This window comes from Pimephales promelas, chromosome 8 (genome assembly GCF_988280905.1).
Source record: "Pimephales promelas chromosome 8, fPimPro1.hap1.1, whole genome shotgun sequence".
NCBI lineage: Eukaryota > Metazoa > Chordata > Actinopteri > Cypriniformes > Leuciscidae > Pimephales > Pimephales promelas.
This window is the reverse complement of record NC_142776.1, coordinates 22989371-23014763: the sequence shown is the minus strand read 5'-3', so window position 1 is coordinate 23014763 and position 25393 is coordinate 22989371. Positions and strand designations below refer to the sequence as shown.

At 36.9% G+C, this 25393-nt stretch overlaps 1 protein-coding gene across 11 annotated transcripts in view; it reads left to right on the top strand.

The window, feature by feature from the left end:
* lrrc7 (leucine rich repeat containing 7) overlaps positions 1 to 25393 on the top strand; it is a 136727-nt gene that overhangs the window by 47104 nt on the left and 64230 nt on the right. The gene's annotated exons all lie outside the window — the stretch shown is intronic.

Sequence of the window (25393 nt, the reverse complement as noted above, 5' to 3'; positions counted from 1 at the left end):
CCCCTTGCTACAGAAAGTGCTGAAATTGTATACTTGCATACATACTTTTAAGATAAAAACTAATAAAAAATAATATACATTCAAAATAAGAATTTCATTTTTATATCTCATGAGGTGTTTAACAAACAAATCTTGAAAACAATTTATGCGATTCAGGGCAGGCATTCTGCATCTTGCCAAGTTTTTTTAGGTGCTGTTTCAGACCAGAATGGGTCTTTTTATGGGGCTCTTTAGACCACCCTGCCCTGTCTTTTATTTTTTATCCATTTCAGGGATTCACACATGTCAGCAAGTCAAATCAAACTTCAAATGGGCATTTGTCAAATTCATGCATTCAATGACCTCATGAAACAGAAAAAAATTGCAGTGCATTCAAAGCAGTACTCCATGCCTTTTTAAAAATTTTACACCTTTACAATATAACCCCTTTAAAATGCTATTACTTAAACAGGTTAAGACAGTCTTATAGCTACCTAGGGTCGCCTCTTATCATGGCTCAGCAGCCATTTATTCAGGTAATTTTTAGAGTTTGACATATAGTCTAGGGATTTGTCTGTCTTAATAATTTTTTTTATTTAACACAGAAATGTGCTGCGAAAATGCCGATATGAGAATCTACCATAATTTTTTATATTGTTCCTTAGTGATACCGTCCTTCATTCTGGACTTCCTGGAACATTTAAGCAGATATTTCTGAACATAGCAGACTTAGAAATGGCATTTCACTTTACATGCTAAGCTGTCATATTCTGAGAAAGTATGCATGCTGCAGATAAGTTGCTGGACAGGTCAGGTGTAAACAGATTAGGGGTGGCAGTGCCAAAAAAATTGGACCAAAGAAAACGTGACAGCTGAACAAAAGCTGAGTGGCACGGCCGGTGGAGAGATGTTTGTATGATGGGCCTTGTGGCTGTCAAGAGATAAATAGCCCTCTGCTAGCAGAAGAGTGAGTTGGAAGGCCTGCTGGATCTGTTCCAGGAGCTTGGAGAGAGCAGGGAGGAATGGAGGCTGTCACCAAGGGCACTGATACGTGCTGTCCTGCTGCCAAATGCCAACCGTTGTCTGTGTATAAAAAATATGATTTCTAGGTGTTTTTCAAGCAATATGCCTTCAGTGCAGCCTTAAAAAGTCTCCTAAATACAAATAGTCCAATCAGCAGAATAGGATCAGCTTGTTTATGCAGCTGTGAATCGGCCTTGTGTGAATAGATCTCATCAGTATTGTGATGGCAATTTTCAAAAATGAGCACAATTTGACACATTGTGCTGATTTACATTCTTGTAAAGTTCCAATCAGATGTGTGGTGTTATTAATAAAAACAATCAAGTGGTCCGGTCCTACTAGTGTCACAGTCCCATTTTGGCTAAATGAATTAATTTGGCTTCAAAAACCCTAAAAATAAGTTTTGAAGTGTTAATAACTCAAAATGATCAAGTACAAAATTGAGGCTAAGGGAATACCCACAAGCCCTTGTGCTTGAATAATTGAATTATGTATGCTTGATCAAAACATGTGAGCTTATGAGGGTATATGCAGTAGTTGTTATTCAAAGATAAAATAGGCTTTAGCTCTTTTGAGTATTGTTGATGGTTCACATGGGCCATGTTAAACTCATTCAATTTCTCCCATGCAAGTATTTAATAAAAGTGCAGTTTTATGTGTATTAAAATGTATTTTGTCCGTTGCCTGATGTCCAGCCAAAATTACATTTTTAATAATTTTGACTTAAGCTTATTTCTTGAGCTTATTAAGTTAAAACAATTATATTTTAAATGTACAGTTTCTTCAAAGGTTTTGAGTAAATTGAACTCATTAGGGTTTGCAGTGTTATTTTATTATCATTGAGATACTATACTTTTTCTTTATATTTAGTTTTTATTTTTGTTTTCCAGTTTCATTTTACTTAGTTTTAGTCATTTTGTTGTCTTACAGTTATTTTTTTCTAGTTTGTATTACATGTTTATAAAATAATTATTTTAATGATTTAGTTAAACTAAAGGGAAACATGTCACCTTTTATTGTATTTCATTTCAGATGTTTATTTTATTTCAAGTAACACTTTTTTATTGTTTTTTTTTCAGTTTTAGTAAACTATAATAGTAACAGCTTTGCAGTATGTAAGCAGTCTTATACTTTTTACAGTTTTTCTAGTTTTTTGTTGTTGTATATGTCTCCCATTACTTGTCTCAAGGTATTTTCTGTTTATTTTTGCAATATGTCATACTACTTATATACTTATGTTTGATGTCTTAGTGATTTTGACAGATACTCAAAATGTTATGTAATGTTGCTATCCTTAGAGTAACATTTAGAGTTTTGCTCTTTGTATGTTAGTGCAACATAAGAAGACTAATGCTGTTCTTCATGCTGCCCAGAGTTTTGCCCTGTGGTCCGCAGGCCACTGCTTTAATTTGCTCTTAAGGTACATTACAGTACATTTCTCTGTATGCAGTTCTGTTTTCTGATGGTTTTTTACAATGAAGACCATTTTCACAGCCTTAGGCTACTATTACATGAAACATGAAAGTGGCTTATATGATGAGTCCAGTCCATGTAGGTCCATTCTATTTTTTCCATGGACTAAAGAGCTAGATGTACTTAGAAAACCCAAACTGTAATTTCCATTCATCATATTCCTTAAATTGACCCCTGTCACTTTTTATTTAATGATTTTTAAAATAGTAAATATTCATGGTAATAGAAGTTATTAGTAAATAGGCTTTATATTTGCATAAATAGTCTCAATTCTTTGAATCTTTTATGTTTTGTTTGAGGTTTCATGCAACATTGTCAGAAGCCATTCATTGGCCCATAGGCAGTGACAGACAAGAGAAACAGTTCATTCAATAAGCAGTGTGACATGACGCAACACTTTCTACCCCCCGAGCCCCCTCACGCACACATATATTAATTATAGCAGTCTGCTGTGGTTTAGATTAAAACTTTGGAGTCAAGACCTTGTTTGCTGCATAACCAAAGTAAAAGGTTTTTAGAATTATTAAAATAAATAATAGCATTTGAGTTGATGCAAAGAGTACAAGCATAGCATATGTTATATTTGATTTATATTTTGAGTGGTTGGGTCACATTTGGTGAGTAATGTCATCCTCTGTATGTGTTAATGCTATGTCCGCAAAGAGTGAAAATAAGATACGGCAACTATGGTTCAAGATATCTCGCTTAGATGTTCAGACATCAATATTTTTAGAAACATGCTTGGACTCTTTTCTTACTGCCAGTGTAGACCATCAGGTCTGCTCAGATATAATCATCACAGGTTTTTGTCTGTTCATGTGGTTCATTTCAACCACAAATGGTGATTGAGACACCAAATTTTTGTGTACTGAAAAAAACAACCAAAAAATGGTAACATTTAAATTAACTAATTTTAAGTCAAAAATATTATTCTTATTTTACTCTTTATTTTTTTTTACTCTTTAAAGGGGCTATATGTAAGAATGTTCATGTATTAATTGCTTTCTTTATTGCCAATGTGTGAACAGCTTGTATCGAAACTTAAAAAAATGAGAGGTGAATTGCCGAGTAGTTCAAACATATCCACATTGCTGTGATTAGATGCTTTCTAACTGCTGTTTTCTCAACCCTGGTATTTTTGCTGTGTGTTATTTTGTCATTGAGTGGAACCATGCAAGATGGGCTGGCAAGACCTTTGGTCAATGGAAGAGAGTAGGTTCAGTTTCCTTATTACATAGGTCAACATATGACATTCTCCCATCACCGCAGAACCTAAACCTCTGGGTAGGAGAGGATCCCTCTTGTCCTTTGTGTTCATCACCTGCCACATTAAGGCACATTTTAACAGGATGTAAGGTGGTTCTTAGCCAAGGTCGGTTTACTTGGCGCCATGACTAAGTACTGCGATATTTGGCTTTAGCATTGGAAGGCAAGCGTAGCATGACCAATAGCAAAACATTACACGCAGAAAACAATATTCCTCCGCTCAGGCAAGCAACCACCAAGAAAAGGTGTAAACACCAATTCTCGCACAGGACAACTGGCAGCTGCTATAGGGACTGGAAGATGCTGGCTGATCTTGATCAACGGCTTATTTTTCCACCTGAGATTGGCACCACTAACCTACGACCAGATATTGTTTTGTGGTCTGGATCAGCACGCATGGTTCAGCTAATAGAGCTAACAGTGCAATGGGAGGATGCGGTAGATGAAGCATTGTACTGTGGTATGCTCATCTGGCCACTGAAGAACAGAACAGCAAGGAAGGAGAACCCAAGTTTATCCAGTGGAAGTGGGTTGTCAAGGTTTTGTGGCACACTCTACAACCCGGTTCCTCAGAGACGTCGGATTCAGTGGCCAAGAGTTGCGTCGCACTCTTGAACTTATCTGAAGCAACAGAAAGGAGCAGCAACTAGCTGTGGTTAAGACGGAAAGATTCTAGCTGGCTGAGTACAGGCCGCCACACTACGGTTTCATAGAATTCTTGAAAGCTTGAAGAGTCTGTTGGTTTATTCGTGTAGTTTGAATAGTAATTACAGTTATACGTTCCTGTGTATATTGCGTGAATGATGGGTGGTTGGGCAGATATTGTGTTTTGTGGTAGGTGGTATGCCATACGGAACCGTTGCCACTGAAACTGCATTAATGCACCAGTGGGGCTCGACAGCCTTATGCCGAGTTCAGACTGCATGATTTTAGCCACGATTTTGGCTCGCCGACAGGTTTTGAGAAATCGCCGACAAATGCCCGAAATCACAGGCAAATCGGCGCTCGTTCACGCGAGTGACAATCACGCAGTGTGAATGAACAAAGACGCGAACTGAGAGAATCACCGACGAGTCGCCGACGCCCGTGAGATATTTGGCATGCTAAATATCTGGACCTGTCGGCGATTCAAAATCCTGCTGTGTGAAAAGTGTTTTGACTGAAAACTACATCGGCGATCACCGGCAGCCAGTGAGAGAGCAAGATACAGAGCAGCAGGGAGTTCGGGGAGGAGTTATAGATCACATATCAACATGATATGGCATTGTTTCAACAAAAAAAGCTTCTTCTCGGTCTATTTGGACACAATAAATGGAAGAAAAATTAGTAGAAATTTGGCAGGAGCACTCGTGTCTGTTTCACCAGCTGTACCACAACCGGGTCGAAAAAAAAAGTCTCACGTGAGAACTCCGGTCTTGCACGTGTGGTGTCGCGCGTTGTTTCCTTTTCATATCTCACGCGTGTTTGTTGTGAAATGTAGTTTGCGTGCAGCGTGCTAGACAGAGTCTGTCGGCGATTTTTCTAAAGTCATGCAGTGTGAAACCTTCTGTCGCCGATCCATCGTCCAGTGTGAACACAGCAGCGACTGAATGCTGGCCAAGATAGTCATGCAGTGTGAAAAGAGCAGCGACCTGACTACTTTGAAAATCGTGCAGTCTGAAAGAGCCATTAGTCAAACGGGTTGGCGCGTATGGTTGGGTTGTTGAGAGATTGTGGTTAGGTCTCAGCAGCAGGGGGGATGTAGAGGTCAGTATACTTGGCTGAGTTGAGTGGGGGACGGAGGGGGGGGGGGGGGGACACCAGAGTCACTGTTAAGTCCTCTTAGGCTAGTCGACGAAACACTGAGGACGGAAGATGCCCACTTGAAGACATTAGAGATGTCCCCTACTCGGCTCAAACCAGACGGTTGTCGCACTGGTCCTGTAGTTGCAGCCATCGCGTGTGCTGACGCGCCAGAAGGGGAGTCACACCACCATATGGAAGGAAGCGTAAATGGATAGAGAAGCATAGTTTACTGTAAAGCTACTTCTTAGTTTTGTTTATCTTGGCGAAACCCGAGTTACAAATCAGCAAGAAAGTTTTAACATCTACTCTTGAAATCATGTGTGCACGAGTGGGAGCACGTTCAATAAGTTGTTGGCTACAGTTCACTCAACGGCCAGCGATGTCGCTAATCACAAGGGTTTCTGAATTATACATAGAGCACCTTTTAAATGGTTAGTTCATGAACACATTTAAATTACAACATCAATTACTGACCCTCATGTTGTAAAATATCTTCATTTGGGTTTCAAAGATTACTGAAAATCTTACGGGTTTAACATGACAAAAGGGTGAGTATGTAACTCATGACAGTTTTTTCTTTTTTTTCCATCATTGGGTGAACTAACCCATTAAGGTAACAATGGGTTTCCACTTTTTACAGTGATATAGTGCACATTTTCTGTAAACAGTTAATTTTCCACATTTAGGTTACCTGACAAAACATTTTTTACAGCTCATATTGCCACATTAGTACCAACTAGATGCAATTAAGAGGAACTGAAGTGCATTTGAGTTAGAAGAGCACAGGTGCAAACAGTACAAACAGAGATTATGTTTCACCCCAGCACTTCTGTTGCAAGCTGGTTTGTACAGTTGTGCGTTTACAGTAGAAACAATTTATATAAAACTGTCAGATACCTGTTCTGTATTGAACTACACACACATATATATATATATATATATATATATATACACACATGTGTGTGTGTGTGTGTGTGTGTGTGTGTATTCTAATTCTCCTGTCGTTTGTGCATGGCTGTGTCCTCATTTTTGCTGTCTCCACGGTAGAACAGTCTACTGAAGTTATTTCCGTTAGTAGCCAGCAACAGTAAGGTGAATTCAAGCAAATCTGGCCACATTTTGACAGTCATCTCAATGTCTAAACAAGGCTCAGTTTGAATTTTCTAAATATTTGAAATAACATTGTGTAACATCAATGCTAATGTTAGGTTGGTCTTTGCTATGTGGTGTTTGCTGATTTTGCAATTATATTTAAAAAAAAAAAAAAACATTTAATATTCCTACAGCATAACATTCTGAGATTAGAGAAACCCAGCAGTCTCTCATGCAGAAATTAAAGCCCATAGGGCCTCATCAGAATCAGAATGTCAACTTAAGTACAGACTAAACAGTCTGCTGATATGCTGATAGACACTCAAAAACATTATGTAAGTGCATAAGAAAATATGAATTTATTACCTTTGCTTAAAACCTCTTTGGACTGGCAGGATGTTGGAATGCACCAACATTTTGACTACCGAAATCCTTTAGATGGACATGGTTTTGGAGGGCGAAATCAGTGATCGAATCATGTTTAATTAGCCCTTCTTTTTACTGAGCTCATCGTCTATTTCACTATGTAAACGATAACAAAATTAAATAATTAATTATCTCAGCTGTGTGGATACTAGCTCTGGATTGACAATATAAATTTCTTGATTTTAATAATCGGTAATGTTGTATGGTTTCTTAAATGTAAAATCTTTTAGTCAGTGCTGTTTTCTGTTGATCCACAACGTGAAAAAAAACTTCACTACACATTTGTAGCCCATTTACCTTCCAATACTAATAGTTACTTTTATAACGAAGCAAAGTCTCAACTTTAAAATTCTGTTTTTAAAAAAAAAAAAAATTATTACGAAATTCAAACAGTAAATGTAATTTTGGCGCTCAGACCGGTGTAGCGCAGCACAAATTAAGCGGACGTTAAGTGATCATCTAATCTCTTTACTACATCACAAAATAAACATGAGTGAACATCAGAAGGTATGTTGAAAGATACATTACAGCTTAACAAAAAAACTCCTGTCTAATTGTTGAATCAGTGTTTCAACCAGGACAGACATCAATGAAACAGCTTGTAGGCTATTCAATGTCCCTTAACATAATTTACCCCAAGAAAAGCTAAATGTCCATAAACTCACAAGTTAACTAGAAAAATAACTCTGGAGAAGAGCATTTTGCAAAATATATGCACTGTATTACATATTTGTATATTTTTACCTAACCTATTAGTGACATAATTAATGTATGTTTGAATAAATCTGTCATAAAATAAATAAATAAATCTGTCATTATTGCAGTTTATTATATACAGTTTGTATTAATTTATGTATATAGAGTAGAAAGAATTCTGTCATTAAAAAGTTATTTATATTTATATTTACATTTATATTTAATCATTTAGCAGACAGTATTATCTAACGCGACTTAACTGTACAAATGAGAACAATAGAAGCAATCAAACTAACAATATACAAGTATACAAGGGCAACAATATGGAAGTGCTGCGACTAGTCTAGCACAGTACACAATCACATTGCACAGACAGTACACGTAGCAAGTTTTAAGTAAATAAAAAATAAATAGATATACGGAATACAAGTGTTAGTATCAATGTGTTGTGTGGCTGAAAAAGTTTCTTGAAAATGGCTAAAGACTAATATTCTCAAGTTGTAAGTTTAGGCATATGGATATAGGTAGAGGTATAGGGATATAGAGCCAGTGGTTGTTCTGTAGGCAAACATCAGTGCCTTTTGAAATTTTATGGCAATTGGCAACCAGTGCAAATTGATAAAGAGAGGTGTGACTGTGACATGCACTCTCTTCGGCTTGTTAAAGACCACTCTTGCTGCAGCATACTGGATCAGTTGAAGAGGTTTGACAGTACATGCTGAAAGGCCTGCCAAGAGAGCATTACAATAGTCCAGTCTGGATAGAACAAGAGCTTGGACAAGGAGTTGTGTATAGCAAGCAATGATAGGAAGGGCACAAAATCTACAGGACTAGGCAGTTTTAGGAATGTGTTCTGTGAAGTTTAACTGAACATCAACAATGTAAACTACAAGGCTTCTGGGTGTCGTTAATGGAGTTACAGTATGGTTTACAAGCCTAGCTGCCTGGAAAAGTTGTGATTAAGGGTTTAGTTGGCTGAGACCACAAGCAGTTTTGTCTTTGCAAGGTTGAGTTGGAGGTGGTGGTTCTGCATCCAGCAAGAAAATGTCTTTCAGCTAGGCTGAGCAGCTATATTGTCGGATAATCTGGCTGAAATGAGAGATAGAGTTGTGTGTCATCAGCATACAGTAATAGGACAAAACATGTTTCTGAATGACATATCCTAGTGATGACATGTAGATGGAGAAGAGAAGTGGTCCAAGCACTGAGACTTGAGGCACCTCAGTTGCTAGATGTTAGATGTTGCAATTTAGACACCTCACCCCTCCACGATACTCTGACAGACCTGCCTGATAGGACTTGAGATAATAAAAAGTTATTATAAAAAGTGCCTTTTGTGCAATTAAAGGACTTTTTTAGTTTTTATTTTTCAGCCCGGTTTTTAATTTCAGTGCATTTCTAGTAATAATCAAAGTTGACTTTTATAAAGATGATTGATTCCCTTTGTTTTGATCAGTGCATTAACTCTTGGCAACTTGATAGAGCACTGTAAAACTGAGATCTTATAAAATAAGCATTCAAAGATGGTTTATTTTAGTTTTCAAGTATAAATGGAGGTTGCTGGGCTGTCTCTGTGCTGAAGTTCGGCTTCACCTGAGGGCTTTTTCACTTTCTGGCAGGATATGTGGATTTTGCTGTGAACACTCTTTTTTTTATTAATTGTCCTTTCTATTATGATTTCCATAAATCATCTTCTCAATTTATATAACTGATATTACTTTTCTTGTTACAAATAATCACAAACATTATTGCTCTCAAAGACTTTTGTATTGACTTGCATATCATAATTTCAGCAGTTGTTGACTGTTTCTCTTACAGTAAATGATCATGTGGTGTGTCACTCGATGTAAAACACCTTAATGTAAAAATGCCATTTACAACACTGTACATAGTGCAAGGTTTCTGAATGTATGTAGTGTGCTATTATACTGAAAAAAACCTGTGTACTGACCATGAATTCAGGGTTTTGGATAAAACATTTGTATGCATGCTGTTCCTCTTACGCATCCCCGTTATCTGGTTGCTGTGAAATTTTCCTACTAACTCTATTTTCGTTTTTTTTTTTTCTCTTTCATGCAAGCAGTAGAGCTATAAATCCCTAATCCACTGTACATTTGCTAGACTGAAGTGAGCTTGTACATCAGTAGCAGTGTAAAAACATTTTATCTCACTGTAGGTGAGTAGCTTCTGTTAAATGAAACTCCATTTAAAGCAGCCTTGCTTTTCTCTTCTCTAATACTGCAGCAATCAGAAACAAGTAGGCCAATGTTAAACATGCCTGAGAAGTAATATGATGTGATAAATCCATGCATGGGCTGCTGCAGCCTGTGGACTTAAATGATATAAAGCACTTAATTTAAACACATTTTAATTCAGCCATTTAAACATTCCAGATGAAGAAGAGCACTGTCTGTGTGGTAGGATGTGGTTATGCAAACACTTGTGCTCGCTAGTTCTATGCTTGCTAGTTGAATTATTGCTGACACATACATACTGCAGCAATGCCTTAATACATAAACTGAATTAAATTTATTTAATAATTAAATATTTTTAGTTAGAACACTTTTACCTTTTTAAAATTATAACATTTTGGTAACTTATTTCAAATAAATTGAAAATATAACAGCTCACACAGTACAGTATGTTTATTTTGACCTCCTGAAGATGATATTCAACATTTCCTAAAAGCTTTCTCTGACCAATTGTTTTAAAAAGAATTTGTGAAAAATGCCCTTTTACATTACTCACATTTTTTTTTCCTCATACAAAGCTGTATATTTCTGTATTTGTGTGAGCTGTATTTCACACAGAAGCTTTTCTGCTACCTTAAGATGGGTGTTTCTCCTTTGGCATTGCTCTCTTGAATCAGGCTCAGCACAATAAAGAACAAGACATTCCCATTTTCCCATGTGTAGGCCTGTGACCACATGACTCTATACGGTCTAAGTCAGTTTAGTGCAGAGAGTCAGAAGGGATTACTCTTTCTTGTTTAAGACCATACAAATGAAGATTTCACATGGAGTGCATCGTTCTTTAATCCGTTACTTGGGTCGTAGTCTTGTGGCTCATTGCGTCACGCGTGGGCTCCTAATTAGACTGTTTGATTTCTGGCCAGTACTTTGCTTGCAATATGGTTTAATGCTCAGTTGTGACATTTTTTTGTTATGGAGAAAGGGTTTCAGAAATGAAAAAATAAAATTTGTACTAAGACATTTTAGATTCTAAACTTCCTCAATTGACTGTGTAAGTATCCATGCTTTATGTAAGACTTTATGTAAGACATAAAAATTATCCTTAACTTTATTGATATATCAATATGTACTATACACCATAGTATATACTTGTTAATATTTGTTAATATTTTGAATTAGATTTCACTTTTTAATTTAGTTTATTTTGTTGTTTTTGTATTTTTTATAATCTTTATTTTTTATGTATTGCATAATATATATATATATATATATATATATATATATACAGTATATATATATATCTGTATTAGAGGTGTAACGATACACGTATTCTTATTGAACCGTTCGGTGCGAGGCTTCGTATTTATGAACCGAACGGTTTATTTGGTTCATTTTTCCTGCCGACCAACATTTCGTTATTTCAAAAGTAGGCGCGCCGCTTGTGGAAAGCGTGTTTATAATATAAGAGACGCTTTAAATGGCAAATGTAATGCAAGCGGAACGAAACTGAGCTACTCGTTATTGTGTGGTTGTCTGGATGACAGACCGTTTATCAGTTTGGACCAATGCAGCGCAAGTCGATCTTGATCAGCACTGTTACTACACGGCCAAATCCAGTAAAGAAAACGTTTGAATTCGCCACTGAAGTTAACATCGCTGCGAGATCTAGTGATAAACATTCACATTCACTGGGGGCTATAAGCAAACCCACACCTGCCCGTCTAACCATGGGCAACTCCAGAGTGGAGAAGAGTCCATCCTCTCTCAAGGAGTGTGGTTCCAGGGCCCAAACCGTGTGTAGATGTGATCATAACTATCTCTAGTCGGAAGTTGGAACCTCTCAACCTCATGGGAAGGCAGCCCCACGTCGCTCCTTCGGGTAGAGCCTGGCCGGACCCCATGCAGGCACTCATATACGAGCCCCAACCCGGGCCTGGCTCCAGGGTGGGGCCCTGGCTGCGCCATACCGGGTCCTCAATTTCATTTTACTCATAAGAGTTTTTGAACCATTCTTGGTCTGACTCGTCGCCTAGAACCTGTTTGCCTTGGGAGACCCTGCCAGGGGCATATAGCCCCGGACAACAGCTCCTAGGGATTTTTTTTATTTTTATTCAGTTAACACTTATTTTGTTTCAAGTATGAAAATGTTTAATAATTTATGGTTTTTGTTTAAGTTTAAATCGTCAATAATAATTCGAACCATATTATGATATCATTCATATCATAATAGGAATTTTACAAATTGCAACGCAAAATGTAAAAACATATCATCACCAAAAGCCACAATGAATATATCCCACACTGATCTCATACACAATGCACATACAATGCTATACGAAGAGACAAAATAGCAAAATATTATTCAAGAAGAGCAGCTTTTGATAGCATAGTATCATCATAACAAGCTGAAATGGCAAACTCTTGATTATATTATCTCATCAAGCAATGCAGTACCTTGCACAGACTCGAGTTTTATTTTTAAATGAAGGTGATGTAAAATCAGTGATATAATGTTGGAAAAAAAAGAGGAATTAATGAATTGTGAGAAACTAATATCAAGCTCCAAATGCAAGATAACTTTGCTGACTGTTCAGTATAAGCTATATTAACTAGAGGATAAACTTGATTTTATACATAAGATTTTATTATTTTTGATCTTATTTTATTTTTTATTTATTTTAAATTACATTTTTGCTGACACTAATATGTTCACAATAAGATGAGGAACATGAATTAAGAAAGTAAATTGGCTTTATTTTAGTTTGATCCTGAATTTAAGGTGCTATTTCTACCTTAAAATACCATCTTCATATCAATTATATTATTTCTGACTTTTAAAACCAGTTAATTTAGAAGATACCACATGAAGCACAATTAGAGGTTATCCTTTAGGTTATTTTTCAGATTGTAATTTTACAAGTGCTGCTGCTTGTTGGATGTTTTCCAGCTGGAGCATTTTAAAACTTTACTGCTTTCCATTATCTCCAGCCTGTGCTTGCACAGAGGGCTCAGGGAATCTCTCCATTCACTGCCAGTGCATATGGTCCATTAACTCGGCAAAAGAAAGTCATTGCAATCAGCTTACCATTTAATTAATTTTTACTGGGGTGTTTAGGAACTTGTTTTTCTTTAGAATTTCATGAATACTGCAACAAAGTGGGAAATTAATCGTCGTCACCCTCTATCATCTTGCTTGCGAGCGACTTCCAGTATAACCGCAAGGCCCAGTCACAGCACTGTATAATGCTAGTAAGATTACTGTACATGTAAACAGACTTACATTGCAGGGTTGTTGACATGGTTTTAAGCCACCAGCATGGATGTTGTTTGCTTATCAGTCCTGAGCCTGTGGCACACTTATTCTTTTCCATATCAAGACCATTGTAGTTTCACATGGTTGCTGCTGCCTGAATGAGATTTTGCTTCTTCTCCCTCTTTTTTTGTATCCAGACAATGGCTTGTCACACTACGTTTCCCACACATTGTTTTAGAAGCAGCAGTTTTTAAAAAAATATAACTTTGTCTTAAATTAATAGTTCAGCCCAAAATGAAAATTCTTATTTACTCATGTCATTCCAAACCCATTTGTTTTTCTCTGGCCATTCTCAGACTCTGAGGAGATGTGAAAAGTTGCAGGATTCCAAGTATGAGCTACCTGTTCTATTTCCTTTCCGTCTTGTCTAAAAAAAGCTATCTCTCTTCTGCCTTGTGTCCTGGATCTGTCTCCATTAGCGCAACTGTCCCCGGGCCCCAAGATCCACATAGGCAGCTAGGACTCCCTTTCATCAAGGTGACCTAAAATACCCATATCTACATTGCTTAGCCTAAACTTTGAGTTTTGTGAATCCTCTCTTGGTTTTTGGCTGCAAGATTGGCTCTTTTATCATTGTCATGTCTAATATATCTTTAGGATAGTTATACAAAAGTGTTTTGACTTTATGGGACAAAGCAGAGATGTTTTGGGTCAATAACTAATTTCACTTTGAATTATTAAATACATAGACATATCCTTGCTTACTAATTCATTTTCTAATGTTGTTTATGCTTCCACCCAACATTCTGTACCTAGACTAAAGGCCTCCTTAGGTTCTAAGATCTGAAGTCTAAACCCGACCTGTAGTCTGAATCACTACTCACCCAAACCCAATGTGCATAAATTAATAATAAAAAAAACAAAACAACCCAAGGCAGACTCGATAAAATTAGACCCGAGTCCAACTTGACTGCAAATAAGTAAGTAAACTTAATTAAACAGCACCTATGACAGATAGAAATCACAAAGTGCTTTACAAAGAACAATAAAACGCAGATAAAACTATCAGAGCTAAAAACAAAACATAAAACATAAAAGCCCAATCAACTAAAAGCTTGTCTAAATAAAAGTGACTTCAGCTGCTTCTTAAAAGAATCAATATATTCAACCACACAGTGACAGGGCGTTCCAGAGTTTGGGGCCAACTGCCAGAAACGACAGATCACCCCGAATTTTAAAGCAGGTTTTGGGGACCATCACGATGTTTTGACCTGAGGACTGGTCGATTGGAGAGTGCTGGAGGAGGAGTAGGGGATCAACAGGTCTGTCCAATGGAGTGTGGATAACACTGTTGTAATTTGTGTCCTTCTGTTGGTTCCTGCAATCTCTTTCAAACCTGACTAGACCCAAACATAAAAGAGGCAGTGAAGCCCTGCACGACAATGACAAGTACGTTTCTTACCTGGTGTGACAGACCAAAATCTGAGATAACAAAATATGAAACGCATGTATGCCTATTTTCCTTCCTTATTTGTAGATAAAATTAAATCTCTGTTCCTTCTTCATAATGTTTATGTTAGCAATATTAATTGCTCACCCAAGCGGCAAAAACTGATACCGTTGCCAGATATCAGTTAAACTGGTCTACGGCCAAAATGCTTCTGAAGCAAATGTAGTAAAACTTGACTAATTCTGGGTCACTGAGCTTGAAACTGATGCCTAAATATTTTAAGAAATGGTATTGGGACAATATACGTCCTTTGACTTGGGAATGGTGGAGGATAAGTGAATTATAAAGGGAAGGGATGTCAATTTCAACCAGAAATGACTAAAATGCATCTTTGACTGGATCTTTGAATAAATCTATGACTGGGTTTGTACAGTTGGAATGATGAAATCTGAAGCTGCATTGCTTCATACATGATAAGAATTGCATCATGCTATTTCTAGAAGTCATGAATGATACAATCATAATGAAGCTTACATCACTCTGCTGAATAAATTGCCCTATATCAGCTCTAGAAATCATACTGCAGGGGTGCAAAACTCAATTCCTAGAGAGTTTAGTTAAACAAGGACTTGGTGAGCTTGATCAGGTTGAAGCTAAACTCTGCAGAGCTGTGTCCATTTGTCACACAATGTTTTCCTCTCTTATTATTTGTCAGTGTTTGATTTTGCAAAGGGACACATTGCTGTTTAGCCAAAGTGAGCAGAGATGGCTCTTACTTATGTAAACTCCAAATGGAGAAAACAGAGCCAATCAATTCTTACAGACTATTCCTGGACAGGGACAAGAGATGCTCCATTTAATAAATACAAGTGACAAGCCAAGAAGCGCAGAGTAGACACTAAATAGGACTAAACTAAAAAAAAAAAAAGTTACATAAACAGGACATGTGAGGATAGGAAATTAAGGATCATTGTGGAGCTATGAAGCTCTTTAACTAAGGGGCCGCTCACACAACACCGTTTTGAACTTTTTATGTGTTTTGGCTGTTCATTGACCCAATAACATGGGGCCTGAGAACTCAAAGGTTTGAAAATGAGTTTCAAAGCGCATGAATATCGTCTCCATATATCTACAAAAATGTGAATTTGTGACTTCATGCACATACATTTGACATAGGGGTGTGCGATATGACGATTTTTAATCGTGGACGATTAAAATGTCTCCACGATCTGCTTTTGAAGAAATATCGTAGTATCGTGTTACAGTGCATTCTATCAGTTCAGTTCTGGCGCCCCGTCTCAACTGTACAACGCGACGTAGCCTACACATGATCACACGTTAATGAATAGTTACGGGACACTGCAACTCACTAAAGTTCATTATTTGCATAAGCCTTGCCGGTTAAACATTTAATTCACGCGCTGATGTGCTGTTCTAACGTCCGCTTTCCTGACCGCATAATTTACCCACGACAATCACAGGTAGGCTACTATAAGCCTGTCAAACAGCGCCTAAATACTTGACTAAGTTATCTCTCGATACTGTTAAATACACACAATGTTTACATAAACAGGCTATGTCTAAAGTGAAAGCAAACATTTGAGAGAATATCTGGTGTAATATGCGTCTATATTAAACGCGTCGCGTGCTGGTCTAAAAGCGACAGGAATAAAATAGTACTGCCGCATGTCCTTAAAGGGATAGTTCACAAAAATTTTTTTTTTAAATCTGTCATTATTTACTCACTCTAATGTTGTTCCAAACCTGTATTAATTTCGTTCTTGTGCTGAACACAAAAGACAATTTTTTTAATGTGGGTAACCAAACAGTTGCTGGTCCCCATTAACTTCCAGGAGAGAACCTATAAAAAACTATAGGGGGACCAGCAACTGTTCGGTTACCCACATTATTCAAAATAACTTTTATTTTCAACAGAAGAAGGAAACTTATTCGGGTTTAAAACATCTTGAGAGAGTAAATTGAGACCATTTTCATTTTTGAGGGAACTATCCCTAAAAAACACAAGGAGAAAATCACTCACTGACTGAGAACTTTAATAGTAGCTTTAATAAGAATCAATAATTTATTCAGTGAAGTCTATGTATTGTTTTAATTTCATATTTGTTAATTTAATCACTTTCTTCAATACTTCAATGCTACTGCTAAATACACCTACTGCATCTGAAAAAATAACTCACTATTTATTTAATTTGAATATTAATTTGTGTAATGTTTATCTTGTCTTATTTTTTTAATAACAAAGAAAATAATGACAAAAATTTTTATCTTCGCCACTGGCCTAAATGTATGCCTTTCTTTTTTCTTTTGTTACCTAAGGCTTTGTTTTTAACATAGGGACATTAGTTTGGCTGTAATGAACAGCCACTTGCAAAATATTAAAACCAACTTGAAAAAGAATCGTGATAAAAAATCGTGATCGTGATTTTCCTAAAAAAATCGTGATATGATATTTTTGCCATATCGCCCACCCCTAATTTGACATGTTCAACACTGTAGTGTTTCTTTACAAAGTGACATCAGAAACACAATGCATGCTAGTTTTCAGTCGTTTTTGACAACGTTTGTCACGTTTGTCAGTTATTTTAAATTGTAGTAACATTTCACAACATTACAGATTAGAATTTATTTAGTATTTTTGATTAAATAAATGCAGTCATGGTAAGCATAAGAGACTTGCAGACCCTAGATGTTCGAACAGTGTACATGTATGGAAATTATTTAAATATTTTTTCTTTATTATTTCTCTTTTTGTGCTCCATAAACATCAAATGAGTTTGGAACAGCATGAGACTGAGTAAATAATGACAGTAAAAAGTGTCCCATGTCTGGAATGGGAAATAGGCCATGGATCATTGACTGAGGTTTCAAAAGACGAACATTCAGACAAAGACAAACTGGTAAATAAAAGAACGTTGTTAACCAGATCATTCACAGTAAATTCCCATACAATTTACATACATTTATACTGATTAAAATGTATCGCTGGAGCAGTACATTTAATTCAAAAGAGTTTGCTTTCCCATAATTGATTTCACTTTGTAGTGAAAAAATAAAATGATGCCTTGCCAGCGGATCATTAATTGATTCTAAATTTGAAGCCATGGCTCTTTATTTGCTCTGCTCTGGGAAGGATAGGTTTGAAGATCCCAGGGGCATATTTGTTTTCCTGCACGTCTTCTGCCTCTGATTATTGGAGAAAGCTGCAGTGTCTGCCAAATAGCCGTGCCTCATGCTGAGGCAGCAGTGAGGCTGTTCTGAGCAGTCATGGTCATTGAGAAGGAGAAATGGGGCAGGGCCAAATGGAGGGAAAGCAGGTTGACTGGTCATCACCAAAGTTATGTCTAAACAGTTGATTCCTTTTTTGGAGAGGTTTAACAATTGTTCAGTGAACCTAACAGAATGTCTCTGAGGGGTTATAAGTATTTGTGGCATCCGTTTGCTTGACTAATGGACAGAAGATCCATGTTTCATCAAGCGTTTCACGCATGAATGTTTGTGACAGATGTCTATACAGCAGTGGTTCTCAACTGGTTTTGCCATGGGACCCACATTTTCCCATGGTCATTAAGCTGTGACCCAATTTTTTTTAGCAATTTGAACCAGGCACATTTATGTCTGAAATGGTTGAAACATAGGCTACACCATCACACTAAAGGGTGTTTTGGGTTGTGATTACACAAACTATGTACAACCATGGTAAATACACAATACTAACACTGTTAATACCATAAGGACACACTGATCCTGACTTTTGGGTCGCACCCCACAAGTTGAGAAACACTGCTCTACAGGATACGGTTTTTAAAATCAAGTCGTTTTTCATGACTACAGTATATTTGTTGTACTTAGTTGCAGCCTCTGATTGACCTTCAGCTTTTCTAAAACAACAACGCCAAGATTCACAGTGCTTTCCTAGCAAGTCTGTATAGGACGAATATGCTTTTAGCAAATTCTATAAATGCATTTTTGTTACCTGCTGTTCCAATAAAAACTTTATCATCATTTTAGTGATGCATGTCATGAGATGAATAATGTTCTTTGTGTACTGGCAAATTATGGAGCCCAATCACTCACCCCCATGCTGTACCAACCACGTAAGACCTTCGTTCGTCTTCGGAACACAAATGAAGATTTGAGAGGTGGATCACCGCTACATAGGCTCGAGGGATTGAAATTTGACGGCCCAGAAAGTCAATGAAGAAAATGAATAAATATTCCATGTGACTACAGTGGCTCAACTACAAGTTTGTCAAGTGACGAGAATACTTTTTGTGCGAAAAAACAAACGAAAATAATGACTTTATTCGACTTTTCCTTTTCTTCTTTGGAGGCCTGAGACGAGAGTTCAAGAGATTTCCATGACGCATGCGCGAAAACTGAACTGGAGTTGTTGAAGGAGATCACAATTCTCGCGCATGTGTCGTTTATAATTTTCATGTCCTGCCCTACGTTGTTTAAATAGCAAATGCGTGCTCCGTGCTGGTCTGAAAACTGTGTGTTCAGGTGTATTTTGTTAAAGAGTGCGTTAGTAATGTGCAACTATACATACAGTCCGCAACTAGACATAGTTGGGTGCGTAATGAGGGCGGAGTCATAGTGGGGAAAAAACACAGCGAACATCGTGTCTATTTGAATGACAAAAATGCCCTTATTTAAAAACTGAGTCAATGACCCAACCAAATGGCCGGATATATTCTATTATCTGGTTGAATCTCCAGGTAAGACATTGCGGTAGCTACCGGTAACATTAGCCTATAACTCAATCATATGTTGCATACTATAACTCCATAAAACCTCGTCACTTCCCAATTGTGCGTATGCTTCACTCCAAACTAGTTATACTTTTGTAAAATGGTGATCAGTACAGTACGAAGTTGCCGAGGGACTGTGCTGACAGGTTCATGGCTGGTGTCATGACATTGCGATTGGCCTGTCAAGCCAATCTTCAGCTGATAATGCTAAAGTGAAAGAGACATCCCTTATGAAAAACAGCCATTGGAATCTTGTAGTATTTTAGGATGAAATATTATGGTAATCCTATAAGAATACTATTGTATTTTGGGACAAACCATAGAAGTACTATAGAGTTATTACAGAACGTCACAGAAGTATTTTAAAATAAATCTTATAGGATTACTTTATTTCTTTTTTCGTATGGGAAGTAGACAAATCTGGCCCACTGCCTAATATGAGTTTAACACCCACTACTATTTCACACAGGGATGTGATATAAAAATGGACAAGTCCCTGGAAGCTCACACGGTCCTGTGCGTTTATTAAGAAGGATGTAGAATAGGGCTGGGTATTGACACAGATTTCACAATTCGATTCGATTTCGATTCACAAGCTTGCAATTTGATTCGATTTTGATTCCAATTTGATTCAATATTGATTACTTTGGATATCAGTTACAATAAAAGGCAAATTTTCTCAAGAAAATCAAATCTCTTAACTAATGCTGTAAACTATGGGAGTCTAGTTGTAGCCTACCTGGCTTCATTAGCCTATATGAAGCTAACTGTTTTGTAGCTATACAAACACTTAAATTACACTTTTATTTATTTTTATAATAAGAAGATTATATGAAATATAAACATTTAAATGGTGGCTGTCATAAAAACTTGCCAGATTTATTCAAATATGCATTAAATATTGAAGAACATTAAGATTATAATGCATATGTAATATGGTGTATATATTTAACAAAATTCTCCTCTCTAGAGTTTTTTAGAGTCATTTTCTAGCTGACTAACGAGTTATGTAGGTTTTCATATTTTTGAATTTCTAAAGAAAATGGACGTAATTTGAAAAGTGAGACTTTGTTTCATATCAGTAGTAACAAAGGACAAAGATTATTGTGATTTTTTGGATTTGCCCAGCCGAGATACAATGTTCCATTCATTCAAATGAAACAGGATGACTAATCGATTCTTGAGATTTAAGAATCGATAACGGTTCGTAAAAATGAGAATCGATTAATATCGAGAAATCGATATTTATTACCCAGCCCTAATGTAGAACATCGGTTTATTAAAAAAAAAATGATATTGGTAGTACAGAAAACGACACTACTCTTCAGCATGATTGTCGCGTGTATTTTAATGAGTGCCAAGGCAACGTTTTCCCCTACCGGCTAAATTTACATCACGTGACGGGGCGTTCCCGGGAGTGTTCACAGACCAATCGTCTGTATGTATAGGCGGGGCGAGGGCCATTGCTAGATCCCTTTATAAATTTGCTGTCCCAGTAAATCTGAAGTTTGAGTTTAACAATTTATTTTATTTGTCAGTGTTTTAATAGAAATTATATAATTGGGTAATAGAAATTATCTATTTGCAACGCAGTAATAAAACAATCAATGCTTGTAAAAGCAACCAAAAACAGAAGCTGACCCGTACGACAGAAATCCATGTCCGTGCCTGTCTGTTTTCTAGCAAATGCAGTGCACACATACATTGCACCCCCTTGAATTGCTGTTTATAGTGCAAATATATATACTGTATATATATATATACACATTTATTTTATGTTTGTGTGTAGAGTTACTACTAACAATTTTTGGATGAGTAAAAATAGTTTTGAATGTTGACAATACTCTTTAACATTTTTAGTGTGGATCATTCATTGCAACATTTATCCTCATTTTCATGTTTAATGTTATCTGCTTGACAAATCATTTATGATACTGCTGCCCACTATCATGCTTTTAAAGCTATTGTTATCCAATTTGTAGGCCTTCAAACACCTTAAAATGCACATACAGTATGTATTTCTTCTTAAAAATTCAAAATTTTCCCCTGATTTTTGCCCCTGCCTGCAGCACTGTAGAATTGTACTGTTACTATCTCAGACAAACAATGGGGGACCTGTGCCCCATTAGAGATTATGTATAGCAACGCCCCCCGCTGCACGCACTTACACTTTACACACACAGGTAGCCCACACAGCACAACACAAACCAGACAAATATTAAAAATTACAATGTAAAAGATTATTATTGTGGTCATAAAGATATGGTGAAATCCAGCTAGTCCCGTAGATGGTCTGCTTGCGCGCTTTAGCTTCACGCACGACCAGATCTGTTTCCTCTCTGGAGACGTGTTCAGTCTTTCCACTCTCATATTCTATCATGTAAACAGCAATCCGCCATGGCGCAAGCGCACCTGGCATTAAAAGGGAATAGGAGATGAGACTCTGATTGTTTTTTTGCTCATAATGCCCAAAATACACCCATTACTCATTAAGAGAATAACCCTTTTAGATCATGTGGCTTGCTCGCTGACAATTTTTCCTGTCATTAACTAGTAAACGTGGATTCGGACAAGCCCTAAGTGCACTTGCTTTAGACCATGCACATTAGATCGTTAAAATAGGGCCCAGTGATTCATTGATGCAAACATATTTCAATTCGACTGTAAAGCAGCTCTAAAAAGAAAAGAAGCATCATTTTTCAACTAAAGTCAGTAAGTGTTGATTCAGTTCAGCTTTAAAAGAAGATCGATTTTGAAATAAGTTAAATTTGGCTATAAACCAGACCTTTCAAGACTTTTTCACAGACCCCGATAGCCAGTTTTGTCTGATGAATGATACCAGCATGATGAATTCGATCTTCAAGCAGAAAGAACTGGTTTAATATTTGGAATGATACCATTACACAATCTGAATTCTGACTTATGCAGCCTGGAATTAAACCACACTATGTTGCTTTGTTTGGCCAGAGAAGAACATTATCTCAGACTAAGCCTGGTTTCTCCAAAGATTTTTTCTAAAAACTTTTGTTAATAGCTAAATCATTTGTTACAGTTGTTTGTTTGTTTTTTTGTTTTTTTTTTTGCATTTGGCGTGGATGACATGCAGGGGTATATTCAGTATAATATGCAGCGTTGCTTCCCTGAAATTAAATTAATTTTAAGTTTAGAAACCTCCACACTTATTGAAGCTTAATTTCTTGTTAATGTAGCCACTGTATCAAATAAATACCTAGGGTTGTGTACCTCCTTTGTGTAAATACCTCCTTTTTGCCCTTCAGAAGAGCCTCATGTTTATAACAGTAATATTGCCAGACTCATTAAAGTTATGTGATTGTCTGGTTTTAGCCAGGTTTCTGTCATACTCAGCAAACCTAGTTTATGATCTGTGATCATATCATTTACAAAAAGTGTTTTTGTAGAAAGGGATTTAATATTCAGCAAGCCGAGCTTTATCATTTGTTTATCTGTATTATATTTGTTTTAATTTGTTGTAGATTAATTAATTTATTACCGTATCTAGAGCTCTTGCATTCTTACTATCCTTGATTAAAGTTTGGATGTTTGTCTCTAATTCTGAAATCTTCTCTGTCAGCCTAACTATTTTCCTGCATTTATCACATGTGAAACCCTCACCGGCAGTGCAAGTGACAATAACAGGAGAAGATGGCATGATTCACCATGACAGCATAAAAGATCAATACAAATACAAGTGTACTGATATATCTGATGATGAAATTGTAGGAAAGAAATTGGCATTTGAACATAACATGCTTGCCATTTTTTTTTTTTTTTAACAATAAAACCTAATAGAAAATCTTATAAATAACCTGGCATTTTAAATATCTACAATAGTACGACCATCTTGGGGAATATTTGTCTGTACTAATTTGCAGATGTGCTCATATAGTCCTCTGTTTCCCCCTTGAGCTTAACTGTCCTGAGGAAGGACTCCCAGGAGATCAATGTCAGACTCACCCACAATAACAAAACCCACAGACTCACACACATGCAGCACTGGAAGAGATCAGAAGCTCTGTATTAATTAGAAATAAGGGTAACATTAGTTAACATGAACTTACATAAAATACTTCTAAAGTGTCAGTGCGAGTTAGCCTGGCAAGCCAGACCTACATCAAGATATTGTGGGAAATCACAATTGGTGTGCCTCAATCCGAGGGGCAGAAAAAACAGTTGTCTTTCAAAATCCCTCTGCACGCATTAGGATTGCGCTACAACCAACCAAAGCAATGGATGGTTGTGGATGAGTGAGTCCCATGCATTTCCCACCAGCAGAGCTAGTTGATATATTAAATATTTAAACTCCAAACACATCTTCCTTTTTAAAGAATGACTTAAGTAACGTTCTCTTAACTCCAAGTCACGGCCAAAGCTGTTAGCCAGTAGCATCTTCTTTGTTTTCAAGTAGCAGGGAAATCACCTATGGAAATCACGGAAATCACAACTCTGCTGTCATTATGTTAAGCCCGCCCACCAACTCTACACAATGTGATTGGTCTGACCAGAGTTTGGTTTATCCAGCTCACAAGCCAACGGAGAGTATGTATAGCAATAAGCTGCTATACATTAAAAGGTGCCATAGGTGATTCTCTGCAAAAAACATTTTTTGTTATGCTGGTTGAAAGTCTCCTGATAGCAATCACTCTGTTAAGTGGTCTAAATGTATTTATATAAATATATGTTGTCTGAGGAAGGCGTAAGAGCATAGAATGTTCATTCATTCGTTGCGTTCTGTCCGAACGGTCCTATAGTATGTGTTCCCTGTCAGTCGACGTGTGTTTGAACTGTGCAGGCTGTTCACGCAGACATAATAAGTCATCAGCGAGTTCACGTACGTTGTGCAGACAGAGCGGGAATGGCAGGCAAGCAGCAACAACCTAAATTTCCTTCTGAACTGACAACAAGTGGCACTTGCAAAGGATAAACGTCTATGTATCTTCATCTGAGCCAAACAGACTCTCATTGTGGAAACCCTGTCTTGCAGGAAACATTATTACACACTGACAAGTTTTGCTTACTACACAAACCAAAAATTAGATGCATCTAATTCTGTTTTTAAGAATTTACATTTGGTGTAGTGTTACTAACTGTACTAGTTTTTCCCACCAGTGAACTACACATTGCAGTAACGTTGTCTATAGTCTTCTGGGCTGTGCACGTTCGTGCTTTCAGGAGGCATGGCTTTGGACGGTGATTTGCAGGAAGGGTGGGTCGTACGCTTTTAGTGCCATCAGGCTACAGTTAGCATTTTCACGATGTCCTACAGCACCTTTAACAACCCAAAAGAAACCAAAATACCCAGGAATACATAGGACAGTGGACTGAAAACACATAGGGTATAAATACTGTAGGTAAATTAATCAATGAAATGAACATCGGGTGCAAAACATAATTAAATCAATGAAAAACTATAGAAATGATCTCAGACAACAGAACTAAAACACAAGAAAAACCCAAACAAACACAAAACAAGATCACCCGCAACATAAATTAATCTTAATGTTAATTTTACATTTAGGTATCTGTTATTAGAATCAAAAGTTGTATCTGTTTATATTTTTTAATGGACCTGAGCTAATAATGAACAATTGTGTTCGTATTAAAGCTACAATATGTACGTAAGAATTTTGTAATAAAGTTATTTTCAAAAATCACTTGCACAGTTTGATACATTTCCTGCAGTTGTTTACTTACAATATCCCAAAAATTCCCAAAGATTTTTAATTTCAGAGAAATTCCAAATTTAAATAATGGCTCGTCCATGTTCACTTGTCGCTTGTCAATGATGTAATATCTGCATTATCCCTGGTTTCCGGCAGTAACCATGGCGACAGACGTGGACAACTGCGTTACGTCCTTACGTCCTCTAGCTCACGCTGATGTTGTTGTTTCCTTCAATCATTATGGGCCATGGCAAGCAGACTTTGGGACAAAAGGAGAACTAAAACGAGGACCAATATCAGACTAC